The following is a 27,279-nucleotide window of genomic DNA, read 5'->3' as shown; positions in this document are numbered from 1 at the left end:
GCGGTATGACAGCTGATTCCAGAAAGATCAGCCCTTTGGAGCCTGGGGGAGCAGCTCCCCTTATTTGGGTTACAAAGCAAGTGGAGGTGAACAGTGCAGGGCTGATGGCACAACACCCAGATCCTGTTTGCAGATGTGAATCACTCATTCTCCCAGTTGCTGGGAGTGTTCATGGTGACAGCTTTTAGCAGAGTCGCTCTGCAGAAATTTTCCTTGGCTAAAGACCCCTGCCCCGGGCCAAGATCACATCCCCTTCCTGGGGACAGCACATTCCATAAGTGGTTGATGCAGGGGTAGAAAGGCAATTTGTTCAAAACAAAATTGCATTGGTTTTCTCCATATGCAAGTCTGTCAGGGTGTGCATCTTAATAGGCACAATAACTGTAACTGGATTTCAGACACATAAGGCAGGTTCTGACAAACTGGGTGTGTCTGATGCCTCTGGCGCCCTATCACAATTCCACTCCACCCCACCTCTAATTCCAGCTGTGGCCATGGTAGACAGTTCCATGAGGCATCAATTCACTTTCCTCTGACTGCATCTCACCTCACACATGAGCTGCACTTACTGCTTTTCACCCTAGGGATCCTCCAACACTATGGAGGCTGCAGTCAGTCCAAACATATGCTCAACTCGAGCACAAGAATTAATAGCCTCTGGGACAACCCCCAACTGGTAGGAGACAGGACCACAAATGGTTAGAGAGGAGGTGACCCAAAAAAACCTTTTCAATGGAGACAGCAACCCTCCTGACACAAGAGAAACTGTGAAAATCACATTAAATACAATTCGACAGATGTTTGTTGAGTACCTGATATGTGCCAGGAAACCTAAAATGTATAAAGTAATGGGCCAGTAATGAGTAACAGTGAGTAAGACAGACATAGTCTCTGCTCTCTTAGAATCAACAGTCTTGGGCTGGGCGTGGTGGCTCACGCCTGTAATCCCAGCACTTTCGGAGGCAGAGGCAGGCGGATCACAAGGTCAGGAGTTCGAGACCAGCCTGGCCAATATGGTGAAACCCCATCTCTACTAAAAATACAAAAATTAGCCGGGTATGGTGGCATGTGCCTGTAGTCCCAGCTACTTGGCAGGCTGAGGCAGGAGAATCACTTGAAGCCAGGAGGCAGAGGTTGCAGTGAGCTGAGATCACGCCACTGCACTCCAGCCTGGGGGACAGAGTGAGGCTCTGTCTCAAAAAAAAAAAAAAGAACAGTCTGGTGGGAAAGTAGACCATAACCAAAGCACTTGAGAGACTTATCAAAGTGGGAGGAATGCAGTGCTAGGAGGGTCTAAAAAAAGAGGGAGAAGATAAAGAATGAAAAAGAGCATCAGCCAGTTAAAGATCGGGGAATAACAACTCAATAAAAAGACAACCCAATTTTAAAATGGGCAAAGGATCTCAACAGACATTTCTTCAGACAAGGTATACAAATGGCCAATAAAAACATGAAAAAGGGCCGGGCGCGGTGGCTCAAGCCTGTAATCCCAGCACTTTGGGAGGCCGAGGCTGGCGGATCACGAGGTCAGAAGATTGAGACCATCCTGGCTAACACGGTGAAACCCCGTCTCTACTAAAAATACAAAAAATCAGCCGGGCGTGGTGGCAGGTGCCTGTAGTCCCAGCTACTTGGGAGGCTGAGGCAGGAGAATGGCGTGAACCCAGGAGGCAGAGCTTGCAGTGAGCCGAGATCGTGCCACTGCACTCCAGCCTGGGCGACAGAGCAAGACTCCGTCTCAAAAAAAAAAAAAAAGAAAAGAAAAAAAAACATGAAAAAGATGGTCGACATCTTTAGTCATTAGAGGAATGCAACAAGATAGCCACTTCACACCCACTAGGATGGCTATAATAAGAAAGGCAGTAACTAGTGTGGGCAAGGAAGTGAAGCAATTGGAATCTGCATAATTTGCTGGTAGGAATGTAAAATGAGGGCACTGCCTTAGAAAACATTTTACAGTTTCTCAAAATGTTAAACAGAGTTAACATACGATCCAGCAATCTCACTTCTGGGTATCTACCCAAAAGAATGAGAACATGTCCACACGAAGACTTGCGCTCTATAGCAGCATTATGCATAGTAGCCAGAAGGTGGACACAACTCCAGAGTGTCCATCACCTGATGAATGGATAAATCAAATGTGGTCTATCCATGCAATGGAATATTCTATAAAAAAGGAATGAAGTACTGATGCATGCTACAACACGAATAAGCCTTGAAAACATTAGGCTAAGAGGAAGAAGCCAGGTTCTAGTTATATTAAATGTTCATCATAGACACATCCCTATGGACGAAAAGACTGGTGGTTGCCTGAGGCTGGGAGGAGAGGGAATTGAGTAGCTGCTAATGGGCATGGCGTTTCTTCTTGGGGTAATGAAGAGATTTTAAAATTTGATTTTGGTGGTAGTTGCATAATTCTGTATATACTAAAAACTATTGAGGCTGGGCACGGTGGCTCACGCCTGTTATCCCAGCACTTTGGGAGGCTGAGGTGGGCAGATCATTTGAGGTCAGGAGTTTGAGACTAGCCCAGCCAACATGGTGAAATCCTGTCTCTACTAAAAATACCAAAAAAAGTAGCTGGGCATGGTGGCGTCCGCCTGTAATCCCAGCTACTGGGGGAGGCTGAGGCAGGAGAATCACTTGAACCCAGGAGACGGAGGTTGCGGTGAGCCAAGATCGTGCCATTGCACTCCAGCCTGGGTGAGAGAGCAAGACTCCATCTCAAAAAATAAAAATTAAAAAAATAAAAAATAAAAACTACTGAACTGTATACTTTAAATTATAAATTATATGGCATATGAATTATATCTCAAGCTGTTATTTTTTTAAAGGATTGAGTAATAGTGTGAAGACCTCAGTTCAAGAACCTTCCAGAAATGGTAAAAAAAATTCAATATAGGCGCAACATTATTAGTGAGAATGCGAGCACCAAAACAGGAGGCTGAAGAGGTGGGTGTGAGAAGAGGGGAAGGGCAAGGTAGAGCATGGTGGGCCTTCTAAGTCTTATTACCCATTGGTGGCTTTTCCCAAAGGTTGGAAACAAACCTTTCAAAGAAAGCTTTTTGCGACAAGATGGCGGCAGCTGCCCAGGGCAGGAGAAGTGGTGGTGGCGGAGGCAGTAGTGGGGCCAGCGGTGGTCTCAGCTGCGTGACAGGCAGTAGCCTCAGTGGCATGTTGGCTAAGTGGAAGACGGATGAGAAGCATGGAAAAACTGACAAGTGGGATGGATCCGCTATGAAAAACTCTGGATGATTCTGCCAGAAAGGTAATTCTGGAAAAATACCCGTAGGGGGAGAATTTTGGTCTCATTGACATTTGCCTCACTATCTGATTGCACTCCTGTTTCCTTACCATAGTAGCTTTGATTTGGGATTCTGTGCACCCCTTTGCCGAGTCCAAGCCCGTTTTGGCCATGTGCATCCTATCCTATTTTGTGATGATGGGGATTCTGACCATTTATTTATTTTTTTATGTTTTGAGTCAGAGTCTCGCTGTACCACCCAGGCTGGAGTACAGTGCCACAATCTTGGCTCACTGCAACCTGTGTCTCCTGGGTTCAAGTGATTCTTGTGCCTCAGTCTCCCGAGTAGCTGGGATTATAGGCACATGTCACCAAGCCTGGCTGATTTTTGTGTTTTTAGTACAGACGGGGTTTTGCCATGTTGGCCAGGCTGGTCTCGAACTCCTGGCCTCAAGTGATCTGCCCACCTTGGCCTCCCAAAGTGCTGGGATTACAGGCGTGAGCCAGGCGCCCAGTCATGACCATTTATATAGCTCACATAAGAAGAGCGTCTTTCTTGTGGCCCACAGGAAGGATCCTGCAGGAGTGGATCCTGATATTTGGCAGCTGGCCTTCATCAATGGGAGAAGAAGGCAGCTGCGGGAAGCCGAATTCACCAAGTTCATTGCTAAGTTTTTTGACCACGGTGGGACACTGGTCAGGGATGCATAAGAGCCTAAAATATCCAGGCTCCATGACAGTCTCACCACAGAAAGAAAATAAAATAGCCAGTTCTCACAGCAGCCCTCTTTCTGCTGGATCATGCTGAAAATATAGAAAATTTTAAATGCGTAAAGTAAGAAATGTTTAAAATGTCCCTGTTTTGTCCTGAAATTTTATTCTGGATAAATAGGATCTTCTAGCAAGATATGAGAAGGTGTAGCCTGATGTCTGGCTGTAACCTCCTTGGTCTGCTGATTACATTGTTTTGATTTGCTTTTCTGGAAAAGCACTTTTGCTAAAAGCGGTACAGATTTTTTCCTTTGAACCTAGCAGTACTTTATATAGTATAGCTTTGTGCCATGCAGTGCTTGAAGACTCAATTTAAAAATATTATTAGGCCAGGCGTGGTGGCTCATGCCTGTAATCCCAGCACTTTGGGAGGCCGAGGTGGGCAGATCATGAGGTCAGGAGTTCGAGACCAGCCTGGCCAACATGGTGAAACCCCGTCTCTACTAAAAATACAAAAATTAGCCGGGTGTGGTGGCAGGTGCCTGTAATCCAAGCTACTTGGGAGGCTGAGGCAGGAGAATCGCTTGAACCTGGGAGGCAGAGGTTTCACAGCCGAGATCACACCACTGCACTCCAGCCTGGGTGACAGAGCGAGACTCCATCTCAAAAAAATAAAAAAAAAAAAATATATATATATATGTATATATATATGTATATGTATGTGTGTATGTATGTGTGTGTATATATACATATACACACATATATATAATTAACCTGTTGCTCTTTTTAATTCCTATTTCAACATGTGTTTCCCTGAAGAATTCAGGATACAACTTCTTGTGTATGACAGGTTTCCTTCACACATTGTTTTTGTGAGTGTGTACATAGCTGATGGGGAGAATTTTAAAAATACATCGCTTTAGAAAATTGGTTTAAAACAGACCTTCTGTCTGTTACATTTTGTGCTCTTAATCAATTGAAGAAGCCAATGGCATTTCTAGTTTTATATTGTGTTTTCCACTAGTATATCCCTGTTGATTCATTGCTACTTTTTATTAACTGACATTTTCTAAAATGTTTTTCAATAAAAGGAAAGAAGATGTGGGGAAAAAAAAAAAAAACCTTTCAAGAGTTTTAAGCAGAAGACGGACATGATTCTGTCATTGTCAAAGTACCCTTCACCCAACGTGTTTACCAGTTCCCTCTATTTATTCACCTGCTTTCCACATCCAAATCAACATTAAAGTTCCAACTTTTCACAGTATTTCAAAGTCAATAATTTACTTCCCTGAAATGTCTGCAAGTGTATACTCGCAGAAACAGCAAAAACACCAGTGGATGCTGGTTTCACAGACGGTACCAAAAGGAAGACAAATATATGTGAGGACCCCCAGCTGATTCTCTCTACTTTGGTTTTTCTCCATGCACAAGCCCATCCTCAGCCCTGGCCCCATCCTCATGGGCCCTAAAACCCTTTACATAAAAATCCTCCTGGTCCTTGTGCTAGTGGATACGTGAATGCAGGCTAATCAGCAAGTTTGCTTAATGGAAGTAAATAGTCTGCTGTGGGAAATACAGAGGGATGGCTCTGAAATAAGAGAAAAATATCAGAGTTGAAACCATTTAAGAATTTTAATGCTGCAGAGATTTTCCATGTTTGCTACAATAAGTAGTAGGAAACCCATAGTGGATTTTTTTTTTAGATTTTTTTAAAAGATGTATTACAGTAACAATTTAATTCCCTATAAAATAAGGTATAGACCATGAGACATTAATAGGAAGATTTATTTCAAAGAATAAATCTCAGGATCTTGGAGAATTTGCTATTATTAAAAATCAAAGAATAAATCAATAACAGCATTATTTTAAATGCAAATAAAAATGAGTTAACATTTTTCAACTACCAAGTTAGTAGATGTTTTCTTTGTCTTTATTGTGGCAAAATGTAAACGACAAAAAATTTACCATTTCAACCATGTTTAAATTGTACAAGTAGTGGCAATAAATACCATCACTTTTATCAATTTTCGGAATTTTTTCAACATCCCAAACAGAAACTCTTGCGACTATTAAACAATAGCTCCCTGCCTTCCTCCTCCCAGCCCCTCGTAACCTACCTCTATTCTACTTTCTGTCTCTGTGAATTTGCCTATTGAAGATACCTCATATAAGCAGAATCATACAATATTTGTCCTTTTATGTCTGGCGTATTTCACTTAGAATAGTGTTTTCAAGGTTCATCCGTGGATAGCATGTATTAGAATATCATCCCTCCTTAAGGGTGAATAATATTCCATTGTACATATAACTACATTGTATTTATCCATTCATCTGTGGATGGACACGTGGACTTTTTTTTCGAATACCTCAATTCACTGTCAAGAACACAGGAGACTTCTAACTGATGAGAGAAATGAGAAAAATGATGTTTGAGGAGGATGACTTTGACAGCTGTGTTTTTCCAAATCAGATCTCAGAATATATGACCTGTTTTTTATAATTTGTGAAATTAATTATTTGAACAGTTTCAGAAAGCTATGAAAAATAAAATGAAGTTTTATATGTAATGAATCATCAATGCTGAAAAAGAAAAAGTACATATAATGGGGATGCTTAGAAATTCAAAGAGAAAAGTTGCAGATTTTCTGAATAAGAGGTAGGGAAGGATGAACCCTTCTTAATCTCAAGCTTCAGCAAAGTCAACAAACTCAAAACCTCTTTCCATTTTTTTTCCAAGTCCAAGAACCCAGAGCAGCCTTTGTCCAGCAGGGACAGACTGGTTCCAGATAAATGTCCTGTGCTGCTTCTTCTGTCCTAGAGAATATGTTTTTGCAATGAATTTAGGGAGATAATATCTTTCCCCCAAGCAGCATTTCCAAAGGTATGAATATCAGCCAGGGTAGCCAGCTGGGCTCCTCCTCTACAAGCTTTTGCTTTCTGACTGGTGACCCAGATGGTTGCTAACACCAGGGGTGAAATGGAGTTGCTGGAACCCACTGCTCGGCTCTTGCGATGTGCGTCACTTGCCTGATTTTCTTTTTGGTGTGGAAGAAAAGTCCCAGCCCAACTCCCCTTCCCATGATTGGGAATAGGCTGCAACGAAACCCCAAGGATGCCCTTGCATCTCTCTCCAAGATAAGGGGCTTTGATTCCAAGGCTGGTCATCTCTAGGCCAGGTTCTGCGTCTCAGACCACTGCGGGCCAGCAGTCTTACCTCAGCCTTTCTTAGTTCTTCACATCACGGAGCTACTTTTGGTTGTTTATTACTGTCATACAAGACAGATATCCTCTGGCTTTAGGACTGGAGCACTGCAGAGCAGGTAGTGAGGGTGTTGACCTAACTTGAGTTATTGGTTGAATTCTAGTGAATGAGAAAATCCTGGGGACAGAACATATTTTAATTGGAAAGCTTCCAATGCCCCCATCATATAACACCAAAAAGCAAGCCGTGGAAATGTAAAAATGTAATAAATTGGATCACCTGAGGTCAGGAGTTCGAGACCAGCCTGGCCAGCATGGCAAGACCCAGGCTCTACTAAAAATACAAAAATTAGCCGGGTGTGGTGGCACGTGCCTATTATAGTCCCAGCTACTCAGGAGGCTGAGGCAGGAGAATTGCTTGAACCTGGGAGGTGGAGGTTGTAGTGAGTCGAGATTGCATCACTGTACTCCAGCCTGGGTGACAGAGCAAGACTCTGCTTAAAAAAAAAAAAAAGTAATAAATGCCCTTGGATATTATTACTATTATTTTACACTAAGTGATCCATGGGAGGCTTTGTGATCCTCTTTCTAGAGAGTGATCTCCACTCCTCTCCGCAACACCCAGCTCTAATGCAGCCCAGCTTGGCTACCCTGGCTGATATTCGTACCTTTGGAAATGCTGTTTGGGGGAAAGACGTTGTCTCCATAAATTCATTGCAAAAACATATTCTCTAGGACAGAAGAAGCAGCACAGGACATTTATCTGATGGTAAGCCTTAGCGCTAATTTCTTAGATAAACATTCCATGAGCCATATTTTTTGACAGGGTGCCCTTTAGAGTCTGGGAGCATTGCCATGAACAAAAGAGGAGGAAAAAACCCTGCCCTTGTATAACTTAAACAATTCTAATAAGGAGAGTGAGACAAAACCAAAATAAGTCAACACATGTTAAGTATTCCTTATCAAAATGTTTGGGACCGGAAGTGTTTCAGATTTCAGATTTTTTCAGATTTTGGAATATATATATATATATATTCCAAAATATATATATAGTTGTGTGTGTGTGTGTGTGTGTGTATATATGGTGTGTGTGTGTGTGTGTGTGTCGGAGTCTCACTGTCACCCAGGCTGGAGTGCAGTGATGTAATCTTGGCTCACTGCAACCTCCACCTCCTAGGTTGAAGAGATTCTCCTGCCTCAGCCTCCCGAGTAGCTGGGATTACAGAGGTGCACCACCACATCCGGCTAATTTTTGTATTTTTAGTAGAGACTGGGTTTCGCCATGTTGCCCAGGCTGGTGTTGAACTCCTGACCTCAGGTGATCCACCTGCCTCAGCCTCCCAAAGTGCTGGGTTTACAGGTGTGAGCCACCGCACCCGGCCATGATTTTGGAATATTTGCGTATACATAATGAGATATGTTGGAGATGGGCCCCAGGTCTAAACATGAAATTAATCTATGTTTCATATGCATCTTAATGGGCCTGAAGGTAAACTTTATATACTGTTTTTAATAATTTTGTGCATAAAACAAAGTTTTGATTGCGTTTTGACTGCAACCCATTACATGAGGTAAAGTGTGGAAATTTCCACTTGTGGCGTCATGTAGGCATGCAAAAAGTTTTGAATTTTGGAGATTTTCAGATTTCAGATTTTTGGACTAGGGACACTCAACCTGTAATACTGTAATATACATATATATGTTATGTATATATATCATCATAGTATTATAAATGCTGTAGAAAAAATAATGCAGAGAAGGGGAACAGAGGTAATTTTTTTAAAAATAGATTTTACTTTTTAGAACAGTTTTAGGTTCACACCCAAACTGAGTGGAAAATACAGAGAGTCCTCATATACCTCCTGCCCCTACACATGTACAATGTCCCCCACTACTGACCTCTCACACCAGAGGGTCCATTTGTTACAATTGATGAACTTGCATTGACATGTCATCGTCATTCAGAGACAATAGTTTACTTAGGTTCTCTTATGATGTTGTACATTCTGTGGGTTCGGACAAATGTGTATGACCAGGTACCCACCATTATAGTGTCAAACAGAATAGTTTCCTGCCTTGAAAATCGCCTGTGCTGTGCCTATTTATCCCTCCCTCCCGCCAAGCCCTGGCAAACACCGATCTTTTTTGCTGTCTCCATACTTTGGCCTTTTCCAAACTGTCATATAGTTGGAAGCATACCATCTATCACCCTTTCAGATTGGCTTCTTTCACCTAATAATATGCATTTAAGTTTCCTCCATGTCTTTTCTTGATTTGATAGCACATTTCTTCTTAGCACTGAATAATATTCCATTATCTAGATGTACCATAGTTTAGTTATTCATGTACTTACCGAAGAACATCTTAGTTGCTTCAATTGTAAAAATGCTGCTACAGACATCCACGTGCAGGTTTTTGTGCAGACATAAGTTTACAGCTCTTTTGGGTAAATACCAAGGAGTGTGATTGCAGATCACATGGTGAGAGTATGCTTACTTTGTAAGAAACGCCAAACTAGGCAAGGTGTGGTCAATTATACCTGTAATCCCAACACTTTGGGAGGCCAAGGTGGGAGGATGGCTTGAGGCCGTAGGTTCAAGAAAAGCCTGGGCAATATAGTAAAACCCCATCACTACGAAAAAATCTAAAAATTAGCCAGGTGTGGTCCCAGCTACTTGGGAGGCTGAGGCAGGAGGATCACTTGTGCCCAGGAGTTAGAAGCTGCAGTGAGCTATGATCAAGTCACTGCACTTCAACACAGGCAACAGAGCAAGACCTTGTCTTAAAAACAAACAAACAAAAAAACTGCCAAACTGTCTTCCAAAATGGCAGTTTCATTTTTTGTATTCCTTCCTAACAATGAAGGAATGTTCCTGTTGCCCCACATCCTCATCACCATTTGGAGTTGTCCATGTTTTGGATTTTGGCCATTCTAATAGATGTGTAGTGGTATCTCATTGCTGTTTTAATTTGCAATTTCCTAATGATATATGATGTAGAGCATATTTTCATATGCTCATTTGCCATCTGTCTTATTCTGTTTTCTGCTGCAGTAATAGAATACCACAGACTGGGTAATTTAGAAAGAAATGAAGCATTTTTTTGGCTCATGGCTCTGGAGGCTGGGAAATCCAAGATTGAGGGGCCACATCTGATGAGGGCCTCTTGCTATATCATAACACACAGCCAGAAAGCACGCACGAGAGACACAGCAAAAGAAGATCGAACTTCACCCTTTTATCAGGAGCACAGTCCTGTGATAACTAACCCAAGCCCACAATAACACTAATTATTTCAGGAGGGCAATGCCTTCATGACCTAATCACAAGTCTTAAAGGTCCTGTCTCAGCACTGTTACCATGGCAATGAAATTTCAGCCTGATTTTTGGAGGGGACATTCAAGCTATAGTACCATCTATAGATCTTCTGTTGGTGACATGTCTCTTCAGATCTTTTGCCCATTTTTATGTTTTATTTTTGAAACAGAGACTCGCTCTGTCACCTGGGCTGGAGGGCATGTTTCCATAACATTATATAACCTCCTGTAACTAATTTCAAGTGATTGCTTTGAATTTAATTGCATGAATATAAAATAAGTTTCAAAACCAACCCCTAGTTGTTGGATACTTTAGTACCATATTTTCCTCCTTGAACACCACCACCATAAATATATGTTGGTTTTTTTCTTTTTTTTTTTAGAGATGAGATCTCACCATGTTACCCAGGCTGGTCTTGAACTCCTGGGCTCAAGCTATCCTCCCACCTTGGCCTCTCAAAGTGCTGGGTTTACAGGCGTGAGCCACTGTGCCTGGCCAATATATGGATATCATCCTTGAAATAGTTTGTACCTGCATAGTGAGCTCTCCCTGAACCCCTTATCCTGGCTGCTTCCTCCTCACCTTTAGTTTTAACTTAAATACTACCTCCTCATAAAAGCCTTCTCTTACTTATTTTATTAAGTTCTCCCTTTGTCATCCAACACAGTATACTCTTTATCACTTTATAGAATTATGCTCAATTTGTATTGCAAATGTAGTTTGTTTGGCTGTTTATTTCCTGTCATTTTCACCAGACTTTCCATGAGGAATCCTGGGCTGTGCACACTGTCTGACATAGCATAGATGCTTAGTAAATATTTGCTGAGTGATTGCATATATAAATGAAGGAAAGAATGAATGCAAGTCAATGCCTCAGGTTGAATTCCTAAAATGGAACTGATGGAGCAAAGGCTAAGCCACATGTAAAATTATTACTTAATTTCTCCCCAAACCTTCAACAGATTTCACACTAGCACTTACACAGGTGCTTGCATCTCTTTCCAGTTGGCCAAAGAGTACGGCTCTGTTTACACCCTGTACTTTGGATCCTGGCCCACCATGGTCTTCCATGGATGTGAGGCAGTGAAGGAAGCTCTGATTGATCAGGGTGATAAATCCCTTGGCAGAGGACATATTCCAATTGTTGATGATGCCCAGAAAAGATATTTTATTTTCAAATCAAAATACAGGTTAATTTTCTTTGGCACCTGAATATTTAGCAAAAAATGTTGATTAACTAATTCAACGGTGTCTGTTCTGCACTAAGCAACTGACTAGATGCTACCATACTGCAATGCAATTCTGATACTAACTACCCAGAGTTAGCATAGACTCCATAGATCAAGGACACAGTCCCCAACAAGACTACCCTCACCTCAGATGCCAGCTGCAAATTCAAGGGTCCCCAGGTCACCCAGATTTCTTATCAACTGACTAAAAAAAAATTCAGAGTTTCCCATGACCCTTTCAGGTATGATAATTTGCTAGAACAACTCACAGAACTCAGGAAGTTGCTATACTTACAGTTTTATTCTATAAAGGATACAAATAGAGAATCCCATAAGGTGAGGTCTGGGAGGCTCTCAAACATAATGTATTACCCCCCAGGCACACCAATGTGTTCAGCAGCCAGGAAGCTCACCTGAGCCTCAGTGTCCAGAGTTTTTACTAGGGTCTCATTACATGGGCATGATTGATCGAATCATTGGCCGTGTCATTGAACTCATGAACTCAGTCTCCAGCCTCCTCTCCTCCATGGAGATTGAGAGTTCAGGCTGATATCACTTGGCTCAAAGCCCCAACCCTCTAAACATATGGCTGGTCTTTCTGGCATGGCTGGCCCCCATCTTAAAACTATCCTAGAGCCCACCTGAATCATCTCATTGGCACATACTCAGGTGTGATCCCAGGGATCTGCTATGTTCGAAAGACACTTTTTTTTTTTTTTTGAGATGGAGTCTCACTCACTGCAACCTCCACCTCCCAGGTTCAAGTGATTCTCCTGCCTCAGCCTCCCAAGTAGCTGGGATTACAGGCATCTGCCACCATGCCCAGCAAATTTTGTATTTTTAGTAGAGATGGGGTTTCACCATGTTGGCCAGGCTGGTCTCAAACTCCGGGCCTGAAGTGATCCACCTGCCTTGGCCTCTCAAAGTGCTTGGATTACAGGTGTGAGCCACTGCGCCCGGCCTACCAATGGCACTTCTAACACTCAGGAAATTCCAATGGTTTAGAAGCTCCCACAAACTATGGACAAAACATATATAATTGTTTGTTTGTTTGTTTAATTATATGACAACAGATGCTCTGGTAGCTCCACTGAGATGAACATCAGAAACAGACCCCAAGTATCCTGCAGGTTCATGCTGTGAATCTAATTGAGATAAAAACAATCTGAGAACCTTTGAAATAAGAGTTGTTACCCAGAGGTCTCAGGGTTGAGGGAGCTGGAGCAGTCATGCTTGGGGTGTAGTTTCCTGTGACACACAGGATGCAGTGGCACCGTGGCCACAACAGCAGACAATGACTAGACATAAAAATCACTGTGCTTTCAATGACAGCCTGGGCACTAGGGGGATGGAGAGGAGGGAGGGTCAAATCAGGGGTGTCACGCACAGGGAGCTACAATGGTGCCAGCCATGTTTTAGTTCTTCAGTTGGATAATAGGCTCACAAATAATTCCTTTTGTTATTATGCTTCAAAATTTAGATGTGTTACATATATTCCTTTATATGTATCAAGTAACACACAATACAAAAAATTTAGGACAGTCTGAAAGTCTCCTCCAAACCACTTAAAATTATAAAATTGCAAGTCCTGGAAAAGTAGAAACTAAATTCTTTCAAAGCATATTTATGAATCATTAGTTAAATACAATGCAGTGTATTTAGTGCTACAAGAGAAGTGAGTTTTGGTCTCTCTCACCTAAGATCAAGGTACATTTGTTTACTAAAGAAGCAACCAATTCTTACCACTGAGTTTACGAAAAAAGAAAAATAAAAAAAGAAGAAGTAACCAAGCTCTCCTTCTACAACCTCCCTTTTTGAAAAACGAGTTGATTATATTGGGTATGCATGACCTTTTACATTAATTTTAAAACTGGAGATGGAGGCCACTGGGCTAGATTGCTCTGAAAAGGGGGAAAATTGTTGGTCTAAAACTTGCAGTTTGGGTAACTCTGAAAAATTGGTTTCCAAACTTTCCTTAAAATTCTTGTTACCACTCCTTACTAGCCTGTAATGGGAACAGATAATTCAGCTCTTCCTTCCACTAACCTTTCTATTTTAGAAAATAACAGAGAAAAGAGCCATTCATTGATATTTTAGTTTTCCTTCTCTATTAGTTCCCTAGGGCTGCCATAACAAAGTACCAAAAATTTGGTGGCTGAGAACAACAGAACTTAATTGTCTCACAGCTTAGGAGGCTGGAAGTCTGAGATCAAGGTGTCAGCAGGGTTGGTTCCTTCTGAGACCTGTGAGGGAGAATCTGTTCCGTACCTCTGCCTTAGCTGCTGGTGACTTTCTGGCAATTTTTGGAGTTCCTTGGCTTGTAGGTGCATCACCCTGAGCTCTGCCTTCATGTTAATATGACATTCTCCCCGTGTGCATGTCTGTCTCTGTGCCCAAATGTCCCCTTTTTATAAGGACGGTCATATTGGCTTAGGGCCCACCTGTGACCTCATTTCAACCTGACCTCTGTAAAGATCCTGTTTCCAAATAAGTTCACATTCACAGATATTGGGGGTCAGGGCGCCAACATTTTTTGGGGGGGGAAACAATTCAATAAGTAATACCTTAGTAAATGGAATAACTGCTAAAATACTAAATAGCTTTCTGAGATCTTTAATTATTTTTTTTGTTATTTATTTATTTATTTATTTATTTAAGAGACAGGGTCTTGCTATATTGACCAGGCTGGTTTCACAGTCCTGGGCTCAAGCAATCCTCCTGCCTCAGCCTCCCGAGTAGCTGGGACTAAAGGCAAGTGCCACCACACCTGGCTAATTTTTGTAATTTTTGTAGAAATGGGGTCTTACTATGTTGCCCAGGCTGCTCTTGAACTCCAGAGCTCAAGCAATCCTGCTGCCTTGGCCTCCCAAAGTGCAGGAATTACAGGCATGAGCCACCATGCCTGCCCTGCTTTCTGACATCTTTAAATAGCTATAACATAGTGCTGCATATTCCTGGAATATATGTCTAACTAATCAAGTTGTTGAAACCTTTCCTGGTAACTATTGACTCAATATTTTGCCTCATTTCTTTTTTTTTTTAAGTTGAGATTGGGTCTCACTATGTTGCCTAGGCTGGTCTTGAAGTCCTGGGCTCAAACAAGCTTCCTACCTTGGCCTCCCAAAGAGCTGGGATTACAGGTGTGAGCCACTATGCCCGACCTCTCATTTCTTAATCTTTACATTTTTATCTCATTGACAGATGACAACAGATCAAACTCTTACTTTATTTTATTCATCTGAGCCACATACCAATATTAGAAGCTATTGTTCATTCACTGAAATGCAAAGTTTAAAATAACTTAGTGTTCTTAGAGGCATGGATAAACAGCCCCTCATGCCTTACCTGAGGGAGCACAGATACTATAACATTTTTGGAAAGGAATCTAGTAGTAAATTGTAGAGATCTATGGGAGAATCTGGCTTACATAAATAGGAACAACCCACTATGCAATTATGCAACCCATCCACGCACTTCACACTGACACACTGGGGTGTGGAGGGCATTGCTTCCTTGAAAAGCACCAGAATTACAGGGATGCAGGTGTGAGAGAGAGAAGCAAATATACTTAAAAATAGATATATTTACATAAATACATAATATGTTACAGCATATATTTATAATTTATAATATATAAATATTATAATTATATATTATATGTATTATATATTAATAACTATAATAATATAAATATATGATATACAAATATATGTTACATAAATTTTATTTGATTTTTGAGACAGAGTCACCATGGCTGGAGTGTAGTGGCACCATCATGCCTCAGGTGATCCTCCCACCTCAGACTCTCGAGTAGCTGGGACTACAGGCACCACGCAAAGCAAATTTTTGTATTTTTAGTAGAGACGGGGTTTCACCATATTGCCCAGGCTGGTCTCAAACCCCAGGACTCAAATGGTCTGCCTGCCGTGGCCTCCCAAACTGCTGGGATTACAGGCGTGAGCCACTGCACCAAGCTAAATAAATGTATTTTAAATGTGTACATATAAATTCACAAGTTTCTCCGCAAAGAGTGAGGAGACATGGGAGAGCCTTCCAAGTATCTCTTGTTATGTGACAAACCTCCCCAAACTCTGTGATGTAAAGCAGCCAGCATTTTTCATCCTTATAAGTTCTGTGGGTCAGGAATCTGAACGGGGTACAGTGAAAATGGCTTTTCCCTGATCCACTAAGCCTGGGGCCTCGGCAGACATCCAATTTTTTCCACCCTGAACAGCTGCGTGGATTCAAATGGCTGAGGGCTGGAATCCCGCTGAGGCTTCTTCACTTACAAGTCTGGCTTCTGAGCGGGGATGACCCCAAAGCTGAGGTCAGCTGGAAGCATCAACCGGAGCATCTTTATGGCCTGCCCACCTCATGGCTTGGCGCCTGGAACCCGGGAGGGAGCCTCCTGGGGGACATCTAGAGAGCGAGGCAGAGGCTGCGAAGCTTCTGCCTACCAAACCTCAGAATGTATGGCCACAGTCTATTCATTGCAAGCAACTCCCAACAGCCAACCCAAATTCACAGTGAGAGGAATAAGGCCTCTCCTCTTGATGGGTAGGTGGTGTCTACACCGCAAGAGAGCAGGAGGGAAGGGATATCACTGCCAGGCAGATGAAGGGGCCCTCTGAGCAGCCTGGGAAAGACCAGCCCCAGCGATGGGAAGGACACCGGGAGACGGGGAGACTCAGAAGCCAAGGAAGAAGGGTTGTCAGTTGGGTTCACGGACCATAGATGTGGATTTGGCCAAGGAGGTGGTGTTCACATCCTTAGCAGGAGCCATGTCAGTAGAAAGAGGGCAGAGCTGGGCTGCAGTGGGATGAAGAATGAGTGGGAAGACTTCTGCTCCCATGCACAAGGAATGGCGGAATGACCTTTTCATTGAAATTACTATTACATTTGGATAAAATATTCTTTCCATGGGCAGAAAACTTTGTTTTGTTTTGTCCTTTGGGATGGGGTCTTGCTCTGCTGCCCCCTGCTGCAGTGGTGCATTCATGGTTCACTGTGGCCCTGACCTCCTGGCCTCAAGCCACGCTCCCAACTCAGCCTCCTGGGTAGCTGGGACTATAAGCATGTGCCACCACACCTGGCTAATTTTTTATTTTTATTTCTAGAGATAGTGTCTCACTATATTGCTGAGGCTGGTCTCAAACTCCTGGCATCAGGCTATCCTCCCACCTCAACCTCACAGAGTGTTGGGATTACAGGCATGAGCCACTGCACCCAGCTCAGGCGCAAAACCTTTAATATTTATGAGTATTACAATAAATATAATTTGAGGACTTCCAGTTTTAGCTTGGAGAAGTAAAAAGCTAGAAAAGCATTGCTCTACCCATATAAGAAAAAAAAAAAAAAACACCTCAACAGTAAATTAACTTTTCTTGAATTCATCAGAGAACTGAGGGTTCAGGGAAAGGTGTTACCCGAAAGCTAGGAAAGACAGGCGACACAGGGCTGGAACATGTGCTGGCCTGGGACAAATAGCACTCTCGCACAGTATAAGGTGATTCAACTAGAAATGTTTCATGAATTGCTAATGGCCAAGTGAGGGCTGGCAAGAATATGTGAAGTCCTAGGCGGGCGAGCAAACCTAAGGAAACAGAAGAGGCTTATCTCCTCTCGCAGCCCTTTCCTCTGGGCCCACTACCAGACTCCCACAGGGACGATCAGGGACAACCTTGAGAGGCTTGCCATGGTGCTTGCTGGGGAAGAAGAGTGGCCACTGCTGGAACTCCCCTGATTCCAGGCGGAGTCGTCTCTCCTACTTGCCCTATGGGGCAAAAAGGCTTAATAAGCTGGACAAAGGGCATCAAAGCTGCAGTCTGGGCTGGGCGTGGTGGCTCATGCCTATAATCCCAGCAGTTTGGGAGGCCGAGGTGGGAGAATAGCTTGAGTCCATGAGTTTGAGACCTGCCTGGGCAACATAATGAGCCCTTGTCTCTACAAAAAAAAAAAAAAAAAAATTAGCTGGACGTGGTGGCGAGCGCCTGCAGTCCCAGCTGCTTCGATCCTTTGAGCCCAGGAGAAAGGATCTGCTGAGGCTGCAGCGAGTCTTGATGGCGCCACTGCACTCCAGCCTGGGAGACAGAGCAAGACAATGCCTCACAACAAACAAAAAGAAACAAAAAGCAAAGCACCCTTCACATAGCTCATGATTATAGTCAGTCCCTGGAAAACACACTGTCCCCCTCTCCCTCCATCATATTTGCCTGGCATATACTCCAACCCCGGAAGACTTCAACCACCTGTCTTCTCTGTGTTTGTGCTCAGAAAATGAGCACTTCTAGGGAAATTCTCACAAGAATTAGACCAGCTTCCCTTTACATTTATACCTGCAGACCTCGACTAGTGTCTTGATCGGCTCGGTTAGTTCCTTGATTTTGCTCACTTTTCTACTCTCGGAGACTCCTTATTTCTCCTACTAACTCCCAATTATGCACTTACACTCTCAGAGCCATTGAATCATAATGGATTAAAAAAAAAAAAATAGGCCGGGTGCGGTGGCGCACGCCTGTAATCCCAGCACTTTGGCAGGAAGAGGAGGATGGATCACCTGATATCAGGATTTTGAGACCAGCCTGGTCGACATGGTGGAACCCCGTCTCTACTAAAAATACAAAAATTAGCTGGGTGTGGTGGTGCACGCCTGTAATCCCAGCTACTCGGGAGGCTGAGGCAGGAAAATCGCTTGAACCTGGGAGGCAAAGATTGCAGTGAGCCGAGATCGTGCCACTGCACTCCAACCTGGGCAACAGAGCAAGACTCTGTCTCAAAAAAAAAAAAAAAATAGAGGCATCACCAAGGAACTCTCTCTCCTCTTCAACATTTTATCTATAGGTCTAGCTGCCTCTACACCCATATTCTCCTTTTTTCCTCTGGTTGCAACTGAAAAAGTGTACCTTCTCCTGATTGGGAGAATCTCCACCTGTGCCCTAGGTCCTGCAGCATCTCACCTGCCTGAGAATCTGACCTCTTGGGTAATGCCTTCTCCCTCAGGAATGATCCATTTTTCTCTGTGCTTGACCTGAGAACCATTTCTCTCCTGTCTGTCATGGGCCCTATTTATTCAACAGTTTTAGGGTGCTGCAGGCTGGACTTCCCACAGTTCTTTCACAGCTGCCTTCTGGTAGAATCAGCCAAAGGGAGGCAATGGCAAGAGAGTGGGGAGTGGAGGAGAGAGGAGGCCAGGGCTAGCATCTCCCCCTAGGCTGTATGTCCCCTGCAGCTCCAGCTCCTTCAGGACAGACCTGCTTTGGTTCCAGCTCTTGTCAGGTAACCAAGAGCTCCAAGGATGCCAACTCCTCCTTTTGTGCCTCCACTGGGAGGTGGTAGCCACTTTCTGCTGCTAATAATCACCAGGTTGGCTTGCTGCCCTGGTGTGGCCTCTCAGTGTTTCCATCTCCTTTATGCTAATTCCCTGGATTGAGTTTCCTCTGTTTTAAATATTTAGGCCAAGCACAGTGACTCGCTCCTATAATTTCAGAACTTTGAGACGCTGAGATGGGAGGATTGCTTGACTCCAGGAGTTCAAGACCAGCCTGGGTGACATAGCAAGACCTTTTCTCTACAAAACGTTTTAAAAATTAGCTGGGTGTGGTGCCGCACACCTGTATCCCAGCTACTCGGGAGGCTAAGGTGGGAGGATTGCTTGAGCCCAGGAGCTCAAGCCTGCAGTAAGCTAGGGTTATGCCACTGCACTCCAGCCTGAGCAACAGAGTGAGATTATATCTCTTTAAAAAAGGAGGTAGGGCTAGGCACAGTGGCTCACATCTAGAATACCAGCACTTTGGCAGGCTGAGATGGGAGGATCACATGAGGCCAGGAGTTCGAGACCAGCTTGCCCGAGATAGTGAGCCCCCATCTCTAAAAAAAAAGAGAGAGAGAGAAAGAGAGAAAAAAAAAAGTACTCCTGCAATCGCATCTAACAATTTTCAGGCCAGGAGTGGCGGCTCACGCCTATAATCTCAGCACTTTGGAATTTGGGACCATTTGATCTCAGGAGTTTGAGAAAATAACAATTCTCATTATGATGATGATGATGATGATTATGATGATGACAGCTAACATTTATGAGTACCTTTTATGTGCCAGATACTCTACTAAGGATTTTGCATGCATTATCATATTTAGTCAGCGCAGCGGTCCCATGAGGAAGATGCTATTTTTTGTTTTCATTCTTCATATGAAGTTATTGAGGCAATCGAAGTTAAATAGGCCAGGCTCAGTGGCTCACACCTGTAATCCCAGCACTTTGGGAGGCTGATTGGGTGGATGGCTTGAGCCCAGGAGTTCGAGAGCAGGCTGGTCAACATGGTAAGACCCTGTCTCTACTAAGAACTACAATAAATAAATAAATAAATAAATAAATAAATAAATAAATAAATAGCTGGGCGTGGTGGTATGTGCCTGTAGTCTCAGCTACTCGAGAGGCTGAGATGGGAGAATCACCTGAGCCCGGGAGGTTGAGGCTGCAGTGCACCGAGATCACACTGTAGCACTCCACCCTGGGTGACAGAGTGAGACCCTGTCTCAAAAACAAACAAACAAAAGTTAATTAACTTGCCCCAAGAAGAAAGTGCTGGAGATAAGATTTGAATGTAGTCTGATTAGTTTGAGAGCCCATACCACTAAGCATATTGCCTCAATATACTAACGCATTTATTTTTATTTTTATGTACTGTCTCCCAGATATTGTCCATATACATGCATATTTTACACAGTTGTATTTATAGTATATAGACATTTTTTCTTTTCTTTTTTTTTAAATTAGAGACAGGGTCTCACTATGTTGCTCAGACTGGTCTTAAACTCCTGGGCTCAAGGAATTTGCCCACCTCAGCCTCACAAATTGCTGAAATTACAGGTGTAAGCCACCATGCCCAGCCCAGAAATTTTTGCATACTTATTTCTTCTAAAATGTTATTAATATTTCTGATATTTCTACATAGTTTTCGTAATTATCATTTTCATAGTTGGTTGTTTTCCTAATATTGGTTTATTATAATTATGCAAACTGTTACCCAATTATTAGAACTTAGATTGTTCACAGATTTCTTAAATTAGTATTGATGGTGTGAAAGGAAAATAAACCTTGGGACCCCAAACTCACTAAGCCAAAGGGAAAAGTCAAGCTGGGAACTGCCTCCCATTTTGGTTCCTAAATAAGATGGCTACAAAGATGAACAGCTACATACCTCCTTCACACTCTGCCCACAAGGAAATTCTTTATGGGTCCCAAGGTCTTTACCCTAAAGCGTTTCTGTTAAAGTTCACCATGGCAATGCAAATTGATAGCTTATCTTCACAGATGGGAGACACAGGACAGAACTCAAATCATCCCTGTGCCCACCTGAGACAAATGCATATCTGATTGTCTCCTCTGACCTGCTGTCTACATTATCTTATGTAAAAATACAGTTCCACTGAGCCAGACGAAGGCATGAATGACTATTTTCCGCTGTCCTCCCTTACTTGAAAATTGTGTATTTCTGAATATCCCACCTGATGTGGTTTGGCTCTGTGTCCCCACCCAAATCTTATGTCAAATTGTAACACGTTAGGGGAGGGGCCTGGTGGGAGGTGATTGGATCATGGGGGCGAATTTCCCCTTGCTGTTCTTGTGATAGTGAGTGAGTTCTCACAAGACCTGATGGTTTAAAAGTACGGCACTTCCCCTTTTGCTCTCTCTCTCTCTCTCTCTCTCCTACCACTATGTAAGATGTGCCTTGATTCCGCTTCGCCTTCCACCATGATTGTAAGTTTCCTGAGGCCTCCCCTGCTGTGTGGAACTGTGAGTCAATTAAACCTCTTTTCTTTATAAATTACCCAGTCTCAGGTAGTTCTTTATAGCAGTGTGAAAACAGACTAATACACTGCTCTTTCCCTTTTAAATACTGAAGCCCTCAAAATCATCTTTGGAGAAAGGCATAGACCTGTCTCCTGCGCGCACGTCCTTAAGTTGGGCAAATAAACCTGCTAAAATGATTTGAGACTTGCCTCAGTCATTTTCCTTGATTGATAATAGCATTGTAGTGTACATCTTATATCTTTTGTTGAATTATTTCTTTTTGTTTTTTTTGAGACGGAGTCTCGCTCTGTCGCCTAGGCTGGAGTGCAGTGGCGCAATCTCGGCTCACTGCAAGCTCCGCCTCCCAGGTTCACGCCATTCTCCTGCCTCAGCCTCCCGAGTAGCTGGGACCACAGGTGCCCGCTACCACACCTGGCTAATTTGTTTGTATTTTTAGTAGAGACGGGGTTTCACCATGTTAGCCAGGATGGTCTCGATCTCCTGACCTCATGATCTGCCCGCCTCGGCCTCCCAAAGTGCTGGGATTACAGGCGTGAGCCACCATGCCTGGCCTGAATTATTTATTTGTATAAATTCTTAAGACAGCAATTAATGGATCAAAGATAATTTTAATGGTTTTTGCTGTAAATTTTTCTTTAATTTCCAAAATCATTTCCAAAATATATAGCGATATGCAAAGTGACCAAATGAATGCATCAAATTTGCCACAAGCTTGATTTCTCTGGGTACTATAATTTTTAAGTGCTTGCCAATTTTGTAGATGTGGGATGAATTTGTTTTCTTTTTTTTTTTTTAGATGGAGTCTCCCTCTGTTGCCCAGGCTGAAGTGCAGTGGTGCAGTTTCAGCTCACTGCAACCTCCGCCTCCCAGGTTCAAGTGATTCTCCTGCCTCAGCCTCCCGAATAGCTGGGACTACAGGTACGCACCATCACGCCTGGCTAATTTTTTTCTTATTTTTAGTAGAGACGGTGTTAGTGATGAATATTTTAAAAATTATGTATTGAACATCTTCCATGTGGAAGGTAAGAGACTATCATGTGTCACAGGATGTCACAGGAAATATCCTGTGACACATGATATCCTGTAACCTGTATCCAATCCTGTAACCTCATTCTAAGTTATAGGACACCAAAATCTAGAATAAGGAATTGCGCAAGTAAACAAATGATGAAAACAAGAGAGAAAATATAAATTGCATTAAAGCATTACAAAGTAAAGTTAAAGGAGAGATTACCTCCAATAGAGAAGTACAGGAAAGACTTCAAAGAGAAGGTTTTTGAGACGGCTCTTAAAGTGATAGTTAGAAACTCAAAGAAGCAAAAAGAGCAGGAGCACAACTGTAAGCACAAGGGAAAGAATGAGCAAAATGAGGATGCAAAACAGCGCGGATGAGTTTAGTGAACAGCTATGCCTGGCCCATCACGCACAGAGTGGGAGTTGAGGGACATGCAGTAATGGCGGAAAGGCTGAGATTTTAAAGACATCAGTGTTGTCCTTGTAATTTGGTTTTCAGTAATCTGGCAACTCTGTGGATTTAGAGGACCGATAAAGGAAACTAGTCTGAGACAAGTGTAACTTTTTAGATTTCTGAAAATGTTAGAACCTGAAGTATAGTGGTGCAGTATGGATTGGCAGGAAGGGAAAGATGAGAATGACATTTTGGAGATGGAGTCAATCAATAAGGCTTAGCAAAAGCAGCTATGTAAAGTGAAGGGCAAGAAGGATGAGAAGATGCCCCTAAGATTTGGATTTGGGAGCACTAGACATTGATGGTGCATTAAGAGAAATAGGAGGCCCCAGTGCAGTGGCTCACACCTATAATCCCAGAACTTTGGGAGGCTGAGGCAGGAGAATTGTTTGAGCCCAGGATTTTGAGACCAGCATGGGCAACATAGTGAGACCTCATCTCTGCAAAAATTAGCCAAGTCTGGTGGCGTGTGCCTGTAGTCTCAGTTACTTGGGAGGGTGAGGTAGGAGGATCACTTGAGCCCAGGAGGTCAAGGCTGCAGTGAGCCATGATGGCACCACTGCACTCCAGCCTGAGTGACAGAGTGAGACCCTATCTCCCAAAAAAAGTACAACATTTAAAAAATTTATTTACAATTTTAAAAGAAAGAAAAAAAGAGAAATAGGAAATTTAGGATATATTGTTCAAAGGAAGAAGTAAGCCTTGGTATGAAACATCCTGGGTTCCGTTGCTCCACTGTTTCTTCTTATTCAGATGAGGCTAACATTAGCTATAGTAAATTCTGAGGACAATAGAAACATAAACCCCATATTGATTTGCTTCGAAGTTGCTTATACTCTAATAGAGAAAAATCACATATAGAACTGAACTAAAGCAGAAGTTAGAAAGAGATGAAAGGTTAAAAAAAAAAAGAGAGAAAGAAAAAGAAAGAAAGAAAGAAAGAGACAAACCAACCAACCAACCAACCAACCAACCAGCCAACCCAGGAAGTGGGTTTGTGAGATCATATACCATTTTTGACTTTGTTTTGTTTTGTTTTGTCTTTTTTTAACAAAACCAGACAGAGGACCCTTCCATTCTTAGGAATTTTCTCTACCTGCCAACCATCCCCCTTGTCCAGTTCCACCTTTTCTGCCTCCTTTGACCAGAACTTGGATTTTATTTTCTTTATAACAAACATTTCAACCCAAACCACAGATCCGCTGTTAAATTCCCAGCTCTTAATCCCTGGTAAGGGGCACTGGAAACTTGAGGGAAAGCTGAGCTCTATGATACAAAGTACTTTTTTGCTCATTGCTTCTCTCCTAGGGCTGTTTTTCAGTAATGGAGAGAAGTGGAAACAAACATAACGCTTCTCCCTTATGATCCTGAGCAACTTTGGGATGGGAAGAAAAACATTGAGGAGAGGGTGCAGGAGGGAGCCCAGGGCCTGGTGGAGGAGCTCAGAAAAGCAGAGGGAGAATTCCCTTGACTGTGCCCTTGGGGGCGCGGGGACTTCTTACACACACCGCCCCGTCCACACTCCTCCCTGGGAAGTGACTCTATGATTACCCAAGATCTGCTCTCTCCATCACGGAGGGAGCAAGGAGTAAAGGGATGGGAGGAAGATGATCTCCAAAGCTATTTGTAACCCTAACCCTGGAATCCTTTTGTCTGGATTCATTTCCCAACTTAGGCACTTACCAGATGTGTAAATTTGGACAAAGTAACTTTTCTGTTTTGTCCTTTTAAAAGTTTTTAAATTTTTATTTTTTGCTTTTTTGGACAAATTTTCCTTCCTTCCTTCCTTCCTTCCTTCCTTCCTTCCTTCCTTCCTTCCTTCCTTCCTTCCTTCCTTCCTTCCTTCCTCCCTCCCTCCCCTCTTTCCTTCCCACCTCCCCTCCCCTTCCCTTCCCTTCCTTTCTTTGACGGAGTTTCACTCGTTGCCCAGGCTGGAGTGCAATGGCGCAATCTCAGCTCACCGCAACCTCCGCCTCCCGGGTTCAAGCGATTCTCCTGCCTCAGCCTCCCGAGTAGCTGGGATTACTGGCATGCACCACCATGCCTGGCTAATTTTGTATTTTTAGTAGAGATGGGGTTTCTCCATGTTGGTCAGGCTGGTCTCGAACTCCTGACCTCAGATGATCCACTCACCTCGGCCTCCCAAAGTGCTGGGATTACGGGCATGAGCCACTGCCAACCAGCCTGACAAATTCTCCTTTTTTTTTTTTTTTTTTTTTGAGGCAGAATCTTGCTCTGTCACCAGGCTGGAGTGCAGTGTTGCCATCTCAGTTCACCACAACCTCCACCTCCCAGGTTCAAGCAATTCTCCTGCCTCTCAAGTAGCTGGGACTACAGGCATGTGCTAACATGCCCAGCTAATTTTTGTATTTTTAGTAGAGATGGGGTTTCACCATGTTAGCCAGTCTAGTCTCGAACTCCTGACCTCAGGCAATCTGCCTGCCTCGGCCTTCCAAAGTACTGGGATTACAGACGTAAGCCACCGCGCCTGGCCCAAATTAACTTTTCTAAGATGCATTCTCCTCATCTAAAAATGAGGGGCTAAAAACCAAACCTCAGAATGAAGATGAAATAATACAGTATTTAAAACATTTACACAATATCCAACATATCATCAATGCTCCATAATATTACTTGTTGCTATGATTACTATTATTGCATCCATATATGTTATTAGCAGTATAGTACAATACTACACAGCAATTGGTATCCTGTGCTATAATATAATACTACTACTATATTTATTATTACATCCTAGGTTGGAGAAGTTTAGAGGAAAATGAACTCTATATAATAAAGCTGACAGGAGGGAAGCCCAGGTCTTCAAATCCTGATGCAAGATGATTAAATTCTAAATGTGGGGGCTGCTATTTTCTCACATCGGCTCAGCCTTTTGACTCCACGTTCATCCTTGCCTCTGCTCCCTGCAATTTACCTGCTCCTTCCTCTTCAAGGAGTGTTTCCAGTACAAGAATGAGACATTCCTCTCCCTGATGGGTTTGTTAAATGAAAATGTTAAGGCCAACTCTGGACATAGTACTTATGAGTTAGCCATGCTCCACAAGGAGCTGCTAAAAAAAAAAAAAAAAAAAAAAAAAAACGAAAAGTAAAGTAAACTCTTTTTTTTTTTTTTTTTTTGGTGAGATGGGGTCTTGCTCTGTTGTCCAGGCTGGAATGCAGGTGTATGAACTTGGCTCACTGCAACCTCCGCCTCCCACGTTCAAGCAATTCTCCTTCTTCAGCCTCCTGAGTAGCTGGGATTACAGGCACCACCTGCCTTGGCCTCCCAAAGTGCTGAGATTACAGGCATGAGCCACTGCACCCAGGCTTGCTTATTTATTTATTTACTTATTTATTGAGACAAGGTCTCACTCTGTTGCCCGGGCTGGAGTGCAGTGGCACGATCTTGGCTCACTGCAACCTCCACCTCCTGGCTTCAAGTGATTCTCCTGCCTCAGCCTCCCAAGTAGCTGGGATTACAGGCGCCTGCCACCACACCCAGCTAATTTTTGTATTTTTAGTAGAGATGAGGTTTCACCTTGTTGGCCAGGCTGGTCTCGAACTCCTGACCTCAGGTGATCCACTCGCCTCGGCCTCCCAAAGTGCTAGGATTACAAGCATGACTGTGCCTGGCCTAAATGTTTTCAATATATATTTCAGATGAGCTAAGTGATATATATTATATACACACACGAATGTTTCTGAACATATGTTTATCTGGGAGTGGATGAAACACATGCATTTTCTCTATAGATCATTTACACTTATATAGCACTTACAGCCGGGCGCAGTGGCTCACGCCTGAAATCCCAGCACTTTGGGAGGCTGAGGTGGGCGGATCATGAGGTCAGAAGATCGAGATCATCCTGGACAACATGGTGAAACCCTGTCTCTACTAAAAATACAAAAAAAATTAGCTGGGCATTGTGGTGCGTGCCTGTAATCCCAGCTACTCAGGAGGCTGAGGCAGGAGAATAGCTTGAACCAGGAGTCGGAGGTTGCAGTGAGCCAAGATCGCGCCACCGCACCGCACTCCAGCAGCCTGGCAACAGAGTGAGACTCTGTCTCAAAAAAAAAAAAAAAAAAAAGCACTTATATAATCAGTCATTTTTTTCCTTTTCTTTTTCTCTTTTCTTTTAGAGTTAGGGTCTTGCTCTGGCACCCAGTCTGGAATGCAGTGGTATGATTACAGCTCACTTTAGCCTCGAACTCCTGGGCTCAAGTGATCCTCCCACCTGAGCCTCTGAAGAAGCTGGGACTACAGGCACGCACAACTACATCTGGCTAATTTTTTTGTA

At 43.1% G+C, this 27,279-nt stretch overlaps 2 pseudogenes; both read left to right on the top strand.

Moving 5' to 3' along the window:
* The first annotated feature begins 294 nt into the window (after nucleotides 1-294).
* Nucleotides 295-4,006, top strand: LOC100967839 (signal peptidase complex subunit 2-like; annotated as a pseudogene).
* Nucleotides 4,007-6,967: 2,961 nt separating this feature from the next.
* On the top strand, nucleotides 6,968-26,384 carry LOC129393140 (cytochrome P450 2C23-like; annotated as a pseudogene).
* Nucleotides 26,385-27,279: the final 895 nt, after the last annotated feature.

The sequence above is a fragment of the Pan paniscus genome, chromosome 8 (assembly GCF_029289425.2).
Source record: "Pan paniscus chromosome 8, NHGRI_mPanPan1-v2.0_pri, whole genome shotgun sequence".
NCBI lineage: Eukaryota > Metazoa > Chordata > Mammalia > Primates > Hominidae > Pan > Pan paniscus.
Note: the sequence above shows the minus strand (reverse complement) of the source record. Positions and strands in the feature narration are given on the sequence as shown.